This window comes from Somniosus microcephalus, chromosome 3, assembly GCF_052327205.1.
Source record: "Somniosus microcephalus isolate GS21.2 chromosome 3, FLI_Smic_1.0, whole genome shotgun sequence".
In the NCBI taxonomy this organism is placed as follows: domain Eukaryota; kingdom Metazoa; phylum Chordata; class Chondrichthyes; order Squaliformes; family Somniosidae; genus Somniosus; species Somniosus microcephalus.
The window spans coordinates 49,504,066-49,519,545 of NC_140989.1; positions in this window are offsets into that span (position 1 = coordinate 49,504,066).

Genomic DNA, 15,480 nt, shown 5'->3' on the forward strand with positions numbered 1-15,480 from the left:
GTCACGGTTAAACTACCGGACTTTTGGGAGAACCTGGCCGAAGCCTGGTTTGTTCAAGCCGAGTCCAGATTCCGGCTGAAAAACATTACAGTCGATGCCACGAAGTACGACTACCTCGTCGCCTCTCTCACCTACGCCACAGTCCCCAAGGTTTGGGCAGCGCTGCAGGAGCCACCAGTGGAAGGCAAGTACGAACATCTGAAGGCTGCGCTCCTTAAAAAATTTCAAACATCCTCTTACCAGCGCAACTGCCAACTCCTCGACCTCCCCGGCCTTGGTGACGCTTCACCGTCGGATCTGCTTTCCCACATGCTGTCCCTCTCGGACGACAAAAACACCGGCGCCCTCTTTCGCACGCTTTTCATTCGGCAGTTCCCCGCCAGCAGCCGCCCGCTCATTGTGGAATCTGGCTCCACGGACCTGAATGAGATAGCCGAAAAGGCCGACCGGCTGCTCTCTGCGCAGTCCGCCCGCGACATCGCGCCCGACCTCACGGCAACGACCACGCGGTCTTCCCGGCCCACTAGGCCCGACCGCCCTACCACTCCGGGTCACTGCTACTACCACACCCGTTTTGGCACTAGGGCCCAACGCTGCACGCCACCGTGCACTTTCAAACCCCCCCCTCGCACCGGCCCCCACGATGGCCGCGGGGCAAAAGGGGCCTCTACTGTACGTCACCGACGACAGCACCAACCGCCGATTTCTGTGCGACACAGGGGCCCAGCACAGCATCACCCCCGCCTCCGCCCTCGAAATCCAACGCGGCGCATGGGGTATCACGCTGGCCGCAGCCAATGGCTCTGACATCCGCACATATGGCACCCGCATGGTCATGCTCGACCTCGCAGGCCGCCGCTACCGCTGGGAGTTCCTCACAGCCAGGGTCCTCTGCCCACTCATCGGCGCCGACTTCCTATGCGCCCACGGCCTCCTTGTCGACATTCCGAGGCACCGCCTCGTCGACATCAACACTATGGCCCCCATCCCTGGCGCATTCACCCCGGCCCGTTCGGCCGGCCTGACGACCTACTGCCTCGCCAGAGCCACGGACGACTACTCGGCACTTCTAGCCGAGTTTCCCGCCCTCACTAACCCGACCTTTTCGGCCAAAGCCGCCAAACACGGTGTGGAGCACTATATCCCCACCACCAGCCCCCCGGTTTCTGCCCACGCCCGCAGACTCAACCCGGCCAAGCTGGAAATCGCGCGGGCCGAGTTCACCACCATGGAACAACTCGGCATCATCCGCCACTCCAGCAGCCCTTGGGCCTCGCCCCTCCACATCGCCCCCAAGCCCGGCGGAGGCTGGCGCCCTTGCGGGGACTACCGCCGCCTCAACGACGCCACCACCCCCGACCGATACCCGGTGCCACACATCCAGGACTTCTCGGCCCGACTGGCTGGACGAACCGTCTTTTCCAAGGTCGACCTGGTGCGCGGTTACCACCAAGTCCCCGTACACCCGGCGGACATCCCCAAAACGGCCGTCATCACCCCATTCAGCCTGTTCGAGTTCCTGAGGATGCCCTTCGGCCTCAAGAATGCAGCCCAGGCTTTCCAGCGCCTTATGGACTCAGTCCTCCGGGACCTGAACTTCCTATTCGTCTATCTAGACGACATTCTCGTGGCCAGCTCCTCCAAACAGGAACACCTCGAACACCTTCGCATCCTATTCAGGCGCCTAGCCCAACACGGGCTCATCCTCAGCCCGGCGAAGTGCCAATTCGGCCTAACCGAGATCGATTTTCTCGGTCACCACATCACCCCTGCTGGGGCCGTCCCCCTGCCCAACAAGGTGCAGGCCGTCCAGCAATTCCCCTGCCCCAAAACCATCAAGGGCCTCCAGGAGTTCCTCGGGATGGTGAACTTCTACAACAGGTTCATCCCCAGAGCTGCAGCCCTCATGAAGCCCCTATACGACTCCCTCCGAGGTAAATCCAGCAAGATGGCCGTAGCCTGGACCATTGACACGTCAGCCGCCTTCGACGCCACCAAAAACACGCTCGCCGACGCCACCCTGCTCGCGCACCCGAGGGCCAATGCCCGGGTCGCGTTCACCACCGATGCCTCCGACCACGCGGCCGGAGCCGTGTTCGAGCAGTGGGTCAATGGCGCGTGGCAGCCACTTGCCTTCTACAGCCACCAACTGCGCCCCCCGGAGGTAAATACTCTACTTTCGACCGCGAGCTTCTCGCGCTCCACCTGTCGGTCCGCCATTTCAGGTTCCTCCTGGAGGGCCACCCCTTCACCGCGTACGTGGACCACAAGCCGCTCACATACGCGATGGCCAAGCACACCGAACCCTGGTCCGCTAGGCAGCAACGCCAGCTCGCGGCCGTGTCCAAGTTTACTACAGACATCCAGCACGTCTCCGGTAGAGACAACGTTGTCGCCGACTGCCTTTCCCGTCCTGCCATCTGCGCGAATCACCTCGCGGTCGACTACGCGCAACTAGCAGCGGCCCAGCTCACGGACCCAGACCTCCTCTTGGCGGCTACCAGCCTGCCAGGGCTACGCCTAGCCAAGGTCGCGCACGGGCCCGAAGCCACGGCAGTCACTTGCGACGTCTCACTCGGCCAACCCAGGCCGGTCGTCCCTGCAACCTGGCGCCGCCGCATCTTCGACGCGCTACACGCGCTCTCCCATCCGGGTGCCCACGCATCCGTCAAACTCCTCTCCCAGCGTTTCGTCTGGCGCGGCCTCAGCAAAGATGTTCGGACTTGGGCCACCTCCTGCCTCGCCTGCCAATGGGCTAAGGTACAGCTACACACAAAAGCACCCCTGGGAGACTTCGAGGTACCCAGCCGCCTCTTCGACCACGTACACGTCGACATCGTCGGTCCTCTGCCGCCATCGCAAGGCCAAACTTATCTCCTCACGATGGTCGACCGCTACACACGCTGGCCTGAGGCAGTGCCGCTGCCCTCCACCACCACAGCCGACATCGCCAGGGCGGTCGTTAACACCTGGGTCGCAAGGTTCGGCATACCAGCCGACATAACCTCCGACAGAGGCGCCCAGTTCACCTCCGAACTCTGGACGGCCACAGCACGCAACCTCGGGGTGACGCTCCACCGAACCACGGCATACCACCCGCAGGCCAATGGGCTGTGTGAACACTTCCACAGGTCACTCAAGGCCTCACTCCGCGCCGGCCTGCAGGACAGTACCTGGACTGACCGCCTACCGTGGGTGCTACTAGGCCTACGCACCACGGTCAAGGAAGACCTCCAGTCCTTGGCAGCGGAGTTAGTCTACGGACAACCGCTGCGCGTCCCAGGCGAATTCCTTCTGGAGGCTACCACGCCTTGGTCGGCCGAACAGCAGCGGCTCAACACTTTCTCTTCCGCTCAACAGTTCGCCCCACTTCCGGTCAACCGACACGGCGAACTCGCACCTCATGTCCCGCCAAACTTACAGCAGGCACGCTTCGTCTTCGTGCGACACGACGCGCACCGTGGACCCCTGCGACCCCTGTACGACGGACCGTACGAGGTACTACAAACCGAGGACAAGGTCTTCAAGCTGCGACAGGGTCGACACAGTCTCCATCGACCGGCTCAAACCAGCACACACAGAACCAGGGGAACAGGTCCCCGTGGCCCGGCCTCCAACTAGAGGCCGTCCCGCCAGCAAGCCAGCACAGCCGGCGACGAACCGCCCGGCCCCACCAACCAGACCGGCGACCATTCAGAGCCGCTCCGGCAGAACCATTAGACCACCGTCACGACTCATCCACTCCTCCTAAGCGGATTCTGGGGGGAGCTCTGTGGCGACACGCCACCACTGGACATAATCCGCTCACGGCGGCACGGACAGTTTAAGCAGACGCCCCCAGCCGAGGGCCCTTTCCTCCAGCAACTTGTTTCCCGCAGGGACAGGCTGCCGGGAGCACTTCCTGTCTGGGGAGTATTTAAGTGGTTGCGCGGGCTTTTCCAGTTTCTCTTTGCATGAGGTTGAATAAAGCAGTTGTGTTTCACTAACTCTGGTCTCGACTCCCACGTTTGCCGCGGTATCTCAACAGTGTCATGGGATCTTTTACATCCACCTGAAAGAGCAGATGAGACCTCCGCTTAACATTTCATCCAAAAGACGGCACCTCTGGTAGTACAACACTCCCTCAGTATTGTACCTAAGTGTCAGCCTGGATTATATCAGCACGTCCCGGACCTTCTAACTCAGAGTTGAGAATACTACTACTGAGCCAAGATTGACACCTTGTTTGGAGTGTTGTGGTCGTTAGGTCATTTTCTTTCTCAATAACCTCTGTAACTTGCTCCTAAGGCACCCACCATTGTTTAAACTTCTTTCTGTTTTGCGTTGGGTTTCTAGTTAGAAGTTGCAATTATTAAGAAAGTGATAATTCTTTGCACGGCCATATTAGTCAGCATTTCTTTTAACAATTCTGACATTATATGATAATGCCTCTTATTCATAGCCCACTGTACATTCTTTACTGGTTGGTGTCTCTGGGCTGGATTTTCATTGAGGAGGCAGGTAGGAGGCGGGACTACACCTTTCGGGGTTGTAGTCCCGTCTCTATCGAGTTGTGGCCAACCCACGCGATTTTGACTTGATTTACCTTGTTGAGCCTGCCCAGCGGTGACAGGTGACGTCACAGATTGATATTTCATCTGTCAAGACCTTTTGACAGATGAAATATCAGCGTTCGACAGCTGTTTGAAGCTGTCAAACATTGACAATCTGTACTCCAGGTTAATTCCTTCCTCTCAGGATGATTTAGAGATCTCTCCGGAACAGAAAGCTGAATGCTGCAGTTTTTGACAGATCGCGGCTATTCTGCTTTCTGTGCCGGTGAGATGAGGGACTCCCGAGACCTGAAGGAAGGAAGGCTGTAAAGGTAAGTAAAACTTCTTTAAACACTTTAAACACACCAAACACACTTACCTCTGCACTCATGCACCCATCACTCACCTGAACACCGGACATCTCGACCCCTCCAAGCCCTTCAGCCCGACGGCCCGCCTCGCTAACTAGGCGTGGTTTGGAGCCGTCGGGAATCCCACACTTCAAGAATGAAAATAGGGATTAGGCTAAAAACCGCCTGTTAACTACCTGTTAACAGGCAGTTATTTGGCACTAATCCCCTTCCCGCCTGGGGAGGCGGGTCCCAGTGCGGGTCGGGTACCCGCTTCCTTTGAAACTGGCATGGAGGCGGGTTGGGGGCGGGATGGGTTCGTGCCCCCCGATTTCGGGATTTTAACCCCCCACACGCCTCCAATCTCGCCTCCACGGCCCAATGAAAATCCTGCCCTCTATCTCTAACTGTTTCTTGCAAATACATACCAGCTCAAGACTACATTTCTCAGAACTGACTATGTATTTAATAAAGCATGTGGCCGACCTATTGAGCTACTTAACATAATGATTCGAAAGTGCTTGGGTGCAAAATTCGGATCGCTATGATTGCCCTTAGAGATACAAAATGGTGTCCGCGACACGTGCGCACACTTCTGGTGCAAGTCGCGCCGGACGCCATATTGGTGAGGGTGTTAATGCACGCAGTGAGCGTCCACCGGAAGTATGCAGTGTAGGCAGATCATGGCATCAACCAGTGTGTAACGCTGATTTGATGCCAGTGCTGCCATTTTGGGGCTCAACACTCCAGCTAATGGCCTCTCGTAACCTCGCACAGCTGAACACGCATTCAGCAGCAGGAAGGACCCCCACCGGCGCTATTTAAAGGGATTATCAACTACTTATAGGTTAGTTGCCGATTGATTTCTGTTGGGTGTTGCTACGATTGTACAAGTGTTTGGTGTTTTCTAGAGTTCTTTAAAGTTGCTAAAGTCTACAGCAGCAGGTGGAGCAAGCACATGGCTTCACGAGGATTGCAGGCTTCCCCATGGTGCAGGGTGCCATTGACTGCACGCACATCGCTTTGCAGGCGCCGCATGTGAACTCAGAGACGTACTGCAACAGAAAGGGATTCCATTCCCTCAATATCCAGCTGGTGTGCAACCATACACAGCGAATCATGCAGGTCAATGCCCAGTATCCTGGCAGCAGTCATGATGCCTTCATTCTGCGCCAGTCTGCTGTGCCATCTGCATTTGAGCCACCACGACAAACCAGAGGCTGGCTACTGGGTGACAAGGGCTATCCATTGATGACATGCCTCATGAATCCGATGCGGAACCCACGCACACATGGGCAGCATGCATACAACGAAAGCCATGCTGCCACAAGAAATGTGATAGAGCAGACCATTGGCATGCTGAAACAACGATTCCACTGCCTGGACTGCTCTAGAGGAGCCCTGCAGTACTTGGCAGAAGGCATGTCAAGATTCATGGTGGTCTGCTACATAGTGCACAACCTTGCCATCATGAGGGCATGGCCCTTGCCACCTAGCAGGAGGAGGAGCAGGAGGAGGAGGGGAAGGAGGAGGGGCAGGAGGAAGAGGAGGAGGAAAAGGAAGAGAGGAAGCAACCTAGACAGCCCCTTTCTGCTCGGGGGTGTCCATCATCCGACTGCAATACGAGTAAATGCAACCCCAATTCCACATGCACCAAAAGTCCCACACCTTACCTTCTCTCTGTTACTGACCATGACAGCGTCCGTTTGGCCACAATGCTGAAATAAAAGCCAGCACAAAATAATCATTCCTAACCAAATTTATAAATCAAACCATGCCATATTGCATACAATCATCAACTAATCACCCTTGTGCATTCCCTTAATGCTTGTCTTTCATGTGCCTTTGTCTGTCCTAGTGCTCCTACGCAGTACTACCCCAGACGCTGCAGCATTTAAAAAAAATTCATTCACGGGATGTGGGCGTCACCAGCAAGGCCAGCATTTATTGCCTATCCCTAATTACCCTCAAGAAGGTGTTGGTGAACCAACTTGGTGGGGGCTTGCTAGGCTATTTCAGGGGGCAGTTAAGAGTCAACCACATTGCTGTGGGTCTGGCGCCACATGTAGGCCAGATCGGGTAAGAGACGGTAGATTTCCTTCCCGACATTAGTAAGCCAGATGTTTTTCTTACATTTTTTTTTACTGATACTAGCTTTTAATTCCAGATTTATTTAATTAACTGAATTCAAATTTCTCCAGCTGCTGTGGTGGGATTTGAACTCATGTCTCTGGATCATTAGTCCAGGCCTCGAGATTACTAGTCCAATAACATAACTACTATGCTATCATACCCTCAGGCATGGCTGGTGGGAGGCTGCTAACTTTCAATGGGGGGGACTGCAAATGGCTTTGGAGGACAACCTTGAGCAGCCTAGAAGACCCGGCTTCGGACTGCACCATCTCAGCATGGGCGGCAGCAGTCTGGGCTGGCTAGCTGACAGACAACAGCAAGGGCACTGGCGCAGTGGCAGTGCTGGGAGGACGAATGCTGTCATCCTGAGAGAGGACTGTAGATTTGTGCTCTACGGAGCCACTGTCACTGCCCTGGGGTGGTGACTCAGCAATCCTAGTAATCCGTTAGAGGACAGATTGCTGGACTGCTATGGTACCCTACAAGCCCCTTTGCCCCATGATGGCAGCAAGCTGACCTTGCATGATAGAAGTCTGAGCTTCCACTGCAGCACTCAGAAGTTGGGTGGCTTCTGCTTGCGCTGCAATGGAAGCTGTGACATCAGCCATGACACGCTGCATCATGGTTGGGTCTATAAGTGTGCAAATGGAATTGGCCACCACTTCCACGCTGAAAAGGATGGGCTCCAATCTCTGCACAAAGCCCTGTGCAAAGTTGGTGCCGGACTCCTCCATGCTCTTTGACATTGCATGCAGGCTTCCTGGCAGGCCAAGCATACCCATCAGCCTTCTTCTGTAGGCCGCCCCATCGAAGTGCTCAGTTGAGTCCTTTGCAGCAGAACATGTGAGCGACCTCATCCTCCGGTGAGCTGGCACCGGTGCTACCCTTGCCCCCTGCCCTGGCTGCAGGCCACTCCTGCCCAGTGTCTCACCACGTGCAGAACCCACATCTATCCTATCCTCTAAATTACATGCAGTGTCAGTACCTGAGCTGGTGGCTGCGAGTGTGGAATTGCGTTACGCTGTTTCTTCTTCATCAATGTCTTCTTGCTCTTCCACCTGTTGCTCTTCCATCACTACCTGGCCAGGTGGCAGTCCTTGGGTGTCTCAAAGGAGAAAGGCACAAGTGTAGGGTTGTGGTGAGGGGAGTGGGGGAAAGCAAGAGGTGCATGCTTGCACGATCTGCAGATTGTAAATCAGAAGAGATTGTGGGATGAGGGGGAAGTGGGATGTGAGAAGGAGGATTAGGTCCGAGGATACCGTCATCTTCTATCTTTTCAGCCCTGCCACTGGCCACGGCCTCAGCAATGGCGAGCACCGTCTCCTCTGTTGTGTCTGTGTATAATAAGACACAGACTGTGGAGAACGGTACAACAGGTGTTTACTCAACGTGGTTCACAGTGGAACTGATCTGCACAGATTACTACTCAGTGCTATATACAGGTGTGGTCACTGCTGGTACTGCAGTATACATGAGCTGTAAAAGATAGTTCCCCCCTTAAAGGTATATACATTACAATTCCTCCCCCTTTAGATTAACAGTACCATAACACTCATTTAACAATTAAATATCAAACTAATTACAATTAACACTTTTAACATGCAACATTAGCTGAAAATAGTCTATTTATATATTCAGTCTTTGGGGAGGCTTTCTGATCCTTTCTGGATAGCGCCTTTCCCGAGTGTCTTGCTCTTGGTGCGGAGGCGATTCTGGCCCCCTTTCGTCGGTTGGTTCATCAGCTTCCGATGCTATTGTTTCTGGGGTAGATGCGACCTGTACGACGAGTTCATCACCAGGTACGTATGGGCGAGGCATGGGGTTGACTTGTTCCTGTGACTCTAGGATCTGGTCAGCAGGGCGTCAAACGATGCTCTCCCCAACATCCACTGTGTACATTAGTGGGCCCTGCCGTGTGCATATCGTTCCTGGCTGCCATTTTTCTGTTCGGTAGTCGTGGGCCAAGACTGGTTGCCCTACATTGAAGCTCCTTGTTGGCTTCTCATGGATGTGCTGGAATTGCTTACTCTCAACATCTCTTCGTACGTTTGGTCTGAGCAAATCCAGGCGAGATCTTAACCTTCGGTTAAAGAACATCATGGCTGGGGCCTGGTTGGTGACTGCATGTGTCGCATTCCGGTAGGCGAACAGGAAATTGTCCACCTTGTGTTGCAGCGGAATGTTGTCATTGTACATAGCCTTTATTGCCTTCTTAAAGGTTTGTACAAACCTCTCAGCCAATCCATTTGTGGCTGGATGATACGGGGCGGACGTGTAATGCCTTACCCCATTCTTTTTCAAGAACCTCCGGAACTCTTCGGACACAAACTGTGGTCCGTTGTCGGAGCAAATCTGTTCTGGCAAGCCATTCCTGGCAAAAATGGTCCGTCGGACTGCAATAGTTTTCTCCGTGGTGGTGGAGGACATTTTGATGACCTCAGGCCATTTCGAGTGCGCATCCACGGCTATTAAAAACATTGAGTCCATGAATGGACCAGCAAAATCAATATGCACCCGTTGCCATGGCGATGAGGGCCACTCCCATGGGTGTAGAGGGGCCTGTGGTGGTCCATTTTGGACTTTCTGGCATCCTGAGCAGCTCTTGGTCAGGTCCTCGATTTGTTTATCAATTCCCGGCCACCACACATAAGCCCTGGCTAGGCTTTTCATTTTTACCCCTCCCAGATGACCCTCATGAAGCTCATTGAGCACTCTATCCCTTAACTTGGGTGGAATTACCACTCGGGATCCACACATCAAGGTCCCCCGGCACACTGACAGCTGTTCTCTCCTTGTCGAGAATGCTGGCAACAGTGAGTCGCCATGTGCTGGTCATCCCTTCACCATCAAATCATATACCCGAGACAGTGTCGGGTCATTTCGGGTTTCCTTTTCGATACAAGCGTTAGTTACCAGTAGGTATTCAACTATAGTCGAATGGAATATTTTGACAGGATCCACTGCTGGTGCTTCCTCCGCAGTAGGCAGTGGCAGGCGTGATAGCCCATCAGCATTTCCATGCTGTTTCGTGCCCTTATATTCAATCTCATAGTGGTGCGCCCCGAGAAAAAGTGACCATCTTTGTAGTCATTGCGCAGTCATCACCGGAACGCCCTTCTTCGGATTAAAAATGGAGACAAGAGGCTGGTGATCTGTCGGCAAGGTGAATTTCTGCCCGTGCAGATAGTGATTGAACTTTTTCACTCCCCACACTAGGCTGAGGGCCTCCCTGTCAATCTGGGCGTAGTTACGCTCGGCTGAGGTTAGTGATCGTGACGCAAAGGCTATTGGCCTCTCTGAGCTGTCCGAGAATTTGTGCGACAGCACCGCTCCAATGCCGTAGGGTGACGCATCACATGTCAACCGAATTGGTAATGCTGGGTTGTAATGGGCCAATACCTCTTTCGATGTGATTAGTGTTTTGCTCTTCTGGAAAGCTCCTCTACATTCGTCACTCCACTTCCATGGCACCCCAGTTTGCAGTAGGATGTTCAGTGGGTGTAGTATTGTAGACAAATTTGGCAAGAACTTATGGTAGTAGTTTACCAGCCCGAGGAACGACCTCAGTTGTGACACATTTTCCGGTGCTGGAGCCTTGACTACTGCCTCAATCTTTTCAGGGGACTTATGTAACCCCTCTTTATCAATAACGTGGCCACAATACGAGATCTGTTTTCTAAAAAACTCGCATTTGGGGCGGTTAGCTTGGAGCCCATATTCCTGCAATCTAGTGAGCACCTGCTCCAGGTTGGCAAGGTGATCACTGTCATTTTCGCCCGTGACCAGGATGTCGTCCAAATAACACTGGGTCCCTGGGATCCCTTGCAGAACTTGTTCCATTGCCCTCTGCCAAATAGCCGGAGCTGATGCTACCCCGAATACCAGTCGGTTGTATTGGTAGAGACCTTTATGGGTGTTGATTGTGATGTATTTTTTTGATGCTTCTTCTACCTACATTTGCAGATACGCCTGGGCCAGATCAATCTTAGTGAAGCATTTCCCTCCAGATAGCGAGGCGAAAATATCTTCAATCCGCGGAAGTGGATATTGTACGGTGTGAAGGACCGGGTTCACTGTTACCTTAAAGTCCCCACAGATGCGAACCTTCCTTGGTTCCCCAGGCGTGCTGCTCAATGACTTTTTCATCACAGGGACGATGGGTGTAGCCCACTCGCTCCAGTCTACCTTGGACAGTACACCTGAACGTTCCAGACTCTCCAGCTCTGCTTCGACAGCTGGGCGGATCTCATAAGGTACCGGTCTGGCCTTAAAACATTTTGGGCTTGCGTTTTCTTCAATTTTAATCGTCGCTGTCATGCCTTTTAGTGTTCCGAGTCCTTGCTGGAACACTTCTTTCGCGTCAGTTAGGATCTTTGACAGTCGCCCAGGTGTGACGTCGTCATCCTTTTTGTCAGCCAGTCAGTGCCTGTATGGAATGCCAATCCAGTTGTATTTTCCGGATCCATTCACGTCCCAGTAATGGTGGTCCTCCATCTTGCAATACATACAGGTCTAGTTTTGGTGTTTCCTTACCATTATATATAACGGTCACCCTTATTTTTCCTTTGGAGTAGACTTTTTGCCCCGTGTACGTCTTCAAAATAATTTTTGTGTCTCTCAAGGGTATGTGTGAGAATAGCCGCTCATAGTCCTGTCGGTTTATGACTGTTAGGGCTGATCCTGTGTCCAATTCCATCTTTACCTGGACTCCTGCTATCTTGAGAGTGACCCAAATGGTTCGGTGATCCTCCGTTGTGATCACATTATGTAGTTTCAGACAACTCAGTTCCCTGCTTTCGGAGTCGTTATCACTCTTTTGTTCATCTGAGCTATTCTCCGTCATCTTATGTACCTTCTTGTACTTTTCTTTGGTAGGTTTCCTATTGCTGGTTTTCTTTCCCGACCTGCAGACTCGTGCTATGTGTCCTACTTTTCCACACTGTCTGCACACTTTGTCTTTGAACCAGCAATCATTCTGGTCATGTGTTGTTCTGCCGCAGCAATAGCACTTCTCTGTTCCATATGACATTTCGTTTGTGCCATATTCTTGCGGTCTCTGTTGTATCTCTGCAGCGCCCCGTGCTGCTGCTTCATATGATATCGCAATGCTGAAAGCCTTTTCCAGCATAAGGTCCTTTTCAGATAAAAGCCGTTTCTGGGTTCCTTCACTTTGAAGCCCACACACAAACTTATCCCTTAAGGTATCTGCCAGTCCCGCTCCAAACTGGCAGTGTTTCGATAGTTTGCGCAGTTCTGTTAAATAATCAGCATTGCTTTCATCCTTATGCTGGTTCCGTTTGTGAAACTTGAATCTTTCTGCTATCAGCAGCGGTGTGGGGTTTAAATGTTCCTGTAGTATCGTTACTATGTCTTCAAAACTCTTTTCCATTGGCTTCGTTGGGTTACTAGATTTCGTAATAAACCATACGTCTTTGCACCCATTAAATTTAACAATACCGACGCTTTCTTGTCATCTAACACCTCATTTGCCTTGCAGTATACCTCTATTCGTTCGACATATGTAGTCCAATCTTCGACTTCATTGTCAAATGCGGTGATACTGCCACTCTTCGGCATTTTGGGTGTGGTTTAAAATGGCGTCTCCCAATGGCTTAAAATGGCATCTTCCGCGCTTTCCTTCCTCCCCCGCTGCTGCCAACGCCGCTCCCAGCGGTTCTCATGGCAATGGTGGCGCCCTGTAGGTTTCGCACGCTTCTCCTGCGCTGCTTCCAACGCCACTCTCGGCGGTCCTCGTGGCAATGGCGGCACCTCGCGGGTTTCTGTGCGTCTCTCTCGCCCTCTCTTCGATGCTGCTCGGCCCCTGAACACCGGCTGCGCCCTGTGCGCTCTGCCCTCTCTCTCTCTCCCCCGTCGACGCTGCTTGGCCCTTTGCTGTGCCGCTCGGTCGGGCTCTAGCCCGCCGCTGTCCGGGAAGGGTCTGCGCACTACCTGTTGCCAGCCCGTTTCGCTGGACCACCTCGACTGGAAAGCCAAGCCTGGCTCTCGACAGCCTCCCCCGCAATTCTCGAGTCTCTGCTGGATGACTGGGCGGTTGCCCGTGGTCGACGCCCGAGTCTCTGGCCTTGACCTCCAATCCACTGATCTCCAGGAACGAATCCCCGGGAGGTGATGCAGAGTTGCAGGTAGGTTCGAACTTGCCTTGTTGCCAATGTTGTGTCCGTGTATAATAAGACACAGACTGCAGGAGAACGGTACAACAGGTGTTTACTCAATGTGGTTCACAGTGGAACTGATCTGTACAGATTACTACTCAGTGCTATATACAGGTGTGGTCACTGCCGGTACTGCAGTATACATGAGCTGTAAAAGATAGTTCCCCCCCTTAAAGGTATATACATTACATCCTCCATGAGGGTAAAGACATGCAGCCACACCTGTCCCCCACCAATTATGTTCTTCTGCCTCCAGTTATGCGCCACCTTATCCTGCTAAAAGAGAGGGAAGTGTGTTAGTGGGTGTGGTGCAATGTGTTTGGGTGATATGGCTGGTATGGTTGAATAGCTGGTAGTGTGTGCAAGCTGTGAGATGTGCGTGTGAGGCTTGCAGCAATGCTAAGTGTGTGAGGGTGAGGTGAAGCTATGAATGTTAGTTATGAGTCCTGATTTTTAAAAAATTTGTTTATGGGATGTGGGCGCCGCTGGCAAGGCCAGCATTTATTGACCATCCCTAATTGCCCTTGAGAAGGTGGTGGTGAGCCGCCTTCTTGAACCACTGCAGTCCGTGTGGCGAAGGTACTCCCACAGTGCTGTTAGGGAGGGAGTTCCAGGATTTTGACCCAGCAACGATGAAGGATCGGCAATATACTTCTAAGTCAGGATGTTGTGTGACTTCAAGGGGAACTTGGAGGTGGTGGTGTTCCCATGCGCCTGCTGCCTTTGTCTTTCTAGGTAGAAGAGGTCGTGGGTTTGGGAGGTGCTGCCGAAGAAGCCTTGGCGAATTGCTGCAGTGCATCTTGTAGATGGTACACACTGCAGCCACAGTACGCCAGTGGTGGAGGGAATGAATGTTTAAGGTGGTGGATGGGGTGCCAATGAAGCGGGCTGCTTTGTCCTGGATGGTGTCGAGCTTCTTAAGTGTTGTTGGAGCTGCACTCATACAGCTAAGTGGAGAGTATTCCATCACACACCTTACTTGTGCCTTATAGATGATGGCAAGGCTTTTGGGAGTCTGATTGATAGAGATTGTTGGTAGTTGAATGATGTGGGTGTGGTGTATTGAGCAGTTCCTGAGACTAGTGGGGCAGTTGGTGGGATATAGCATTTGAAGATACAATCACTGAACTTGACTACTCGTGTGAGGTTAGTGAACTTTTTGCGAAACTGTATGTTTATGTTTAAATTATTGTTTAAAATAGTTATTTTATGTAATTTATAGTTATTTTTAAAATGTGATGTTTTAAAAAAAATGTATTTGAAGTTTTAGTGATGTTTTGTGGCTTATAGTACAGTATTTGTAGTTTTGACAGCTCTTCCTGTCAATTTTATGAATGGGCATTCCCTGCTACCATTGCCTCTCCATGGCCCACGTGATCACAGGGGACGCATCGAACTAACTGCGCCCCTGGTATAGGCAAGCACTGCGCGCCGGCAGTTGGAGGAGGCCCAGGATCGGAATCCCACGCAGGCCCACAGCTCAACGGCCGGCGCGCTAGGTAAGTGCAGGTCGGGGGCTTGCACCCGCGGGAAGCCCCCGACCCGAATTTCTGGGCCATTATACCCACCATATTGGTTTGCACTCGATCCTGTTTACCAGAGATACATGAATCTCTACAAATTGGCGAGCCGAGCCAGGAGTGCAACAGGGTTGTTGTGGTCGAAACGAGTTGAGGGCGGGTTCAGTCTATAATGGTACTAGGCATTCTTATCAGGTTGTAAAGTAAAAACAAAATGGCAGATGCATATTTTAGAGAAAAGGTTGCGAACAGTCTTTTGGATAAGTTAGGGGCTCCGGTGGGCCCAAGCAGTAATCGGAATAGTGCAGGGAGATGAGAAGAGTGAGAAGAGTTACTCTGAGATTTGGGGCGAGATAGCATCCCAGGTGGGTGTGAAGAAATGCAAAGTTAAGGAAGCCAGAAATAGGCTGGCTTACGCGGCCCACTTTGTGTGCTGTTCGCTTGGGAGGCGAAGTTGTACTCCTGAAAGAGAGAAATGCACAACTTGAAAGAGAGTTACAAGACTGGCAAGGCCGACATGCCACAGTCCGTACACTTCTCCATCAAGAACAAGCCTTGGCAGATGAGGCACGACTTGCCTCAAGACGCCACCATCAGGTGTTTGAGGATAACAAGGTTTTAAAAATAAAACATGAATCTCTGATCTCACAACTTGAGGATGCCAGGGGAGCCTTGAGAGAATTACTTGAAAAACCCCCTCTGGTGAGCACTGACCACACTCACTGCGAATTAAAAATTATGGAATTGAAGGGAAAGCTGGGGAGACAAACAG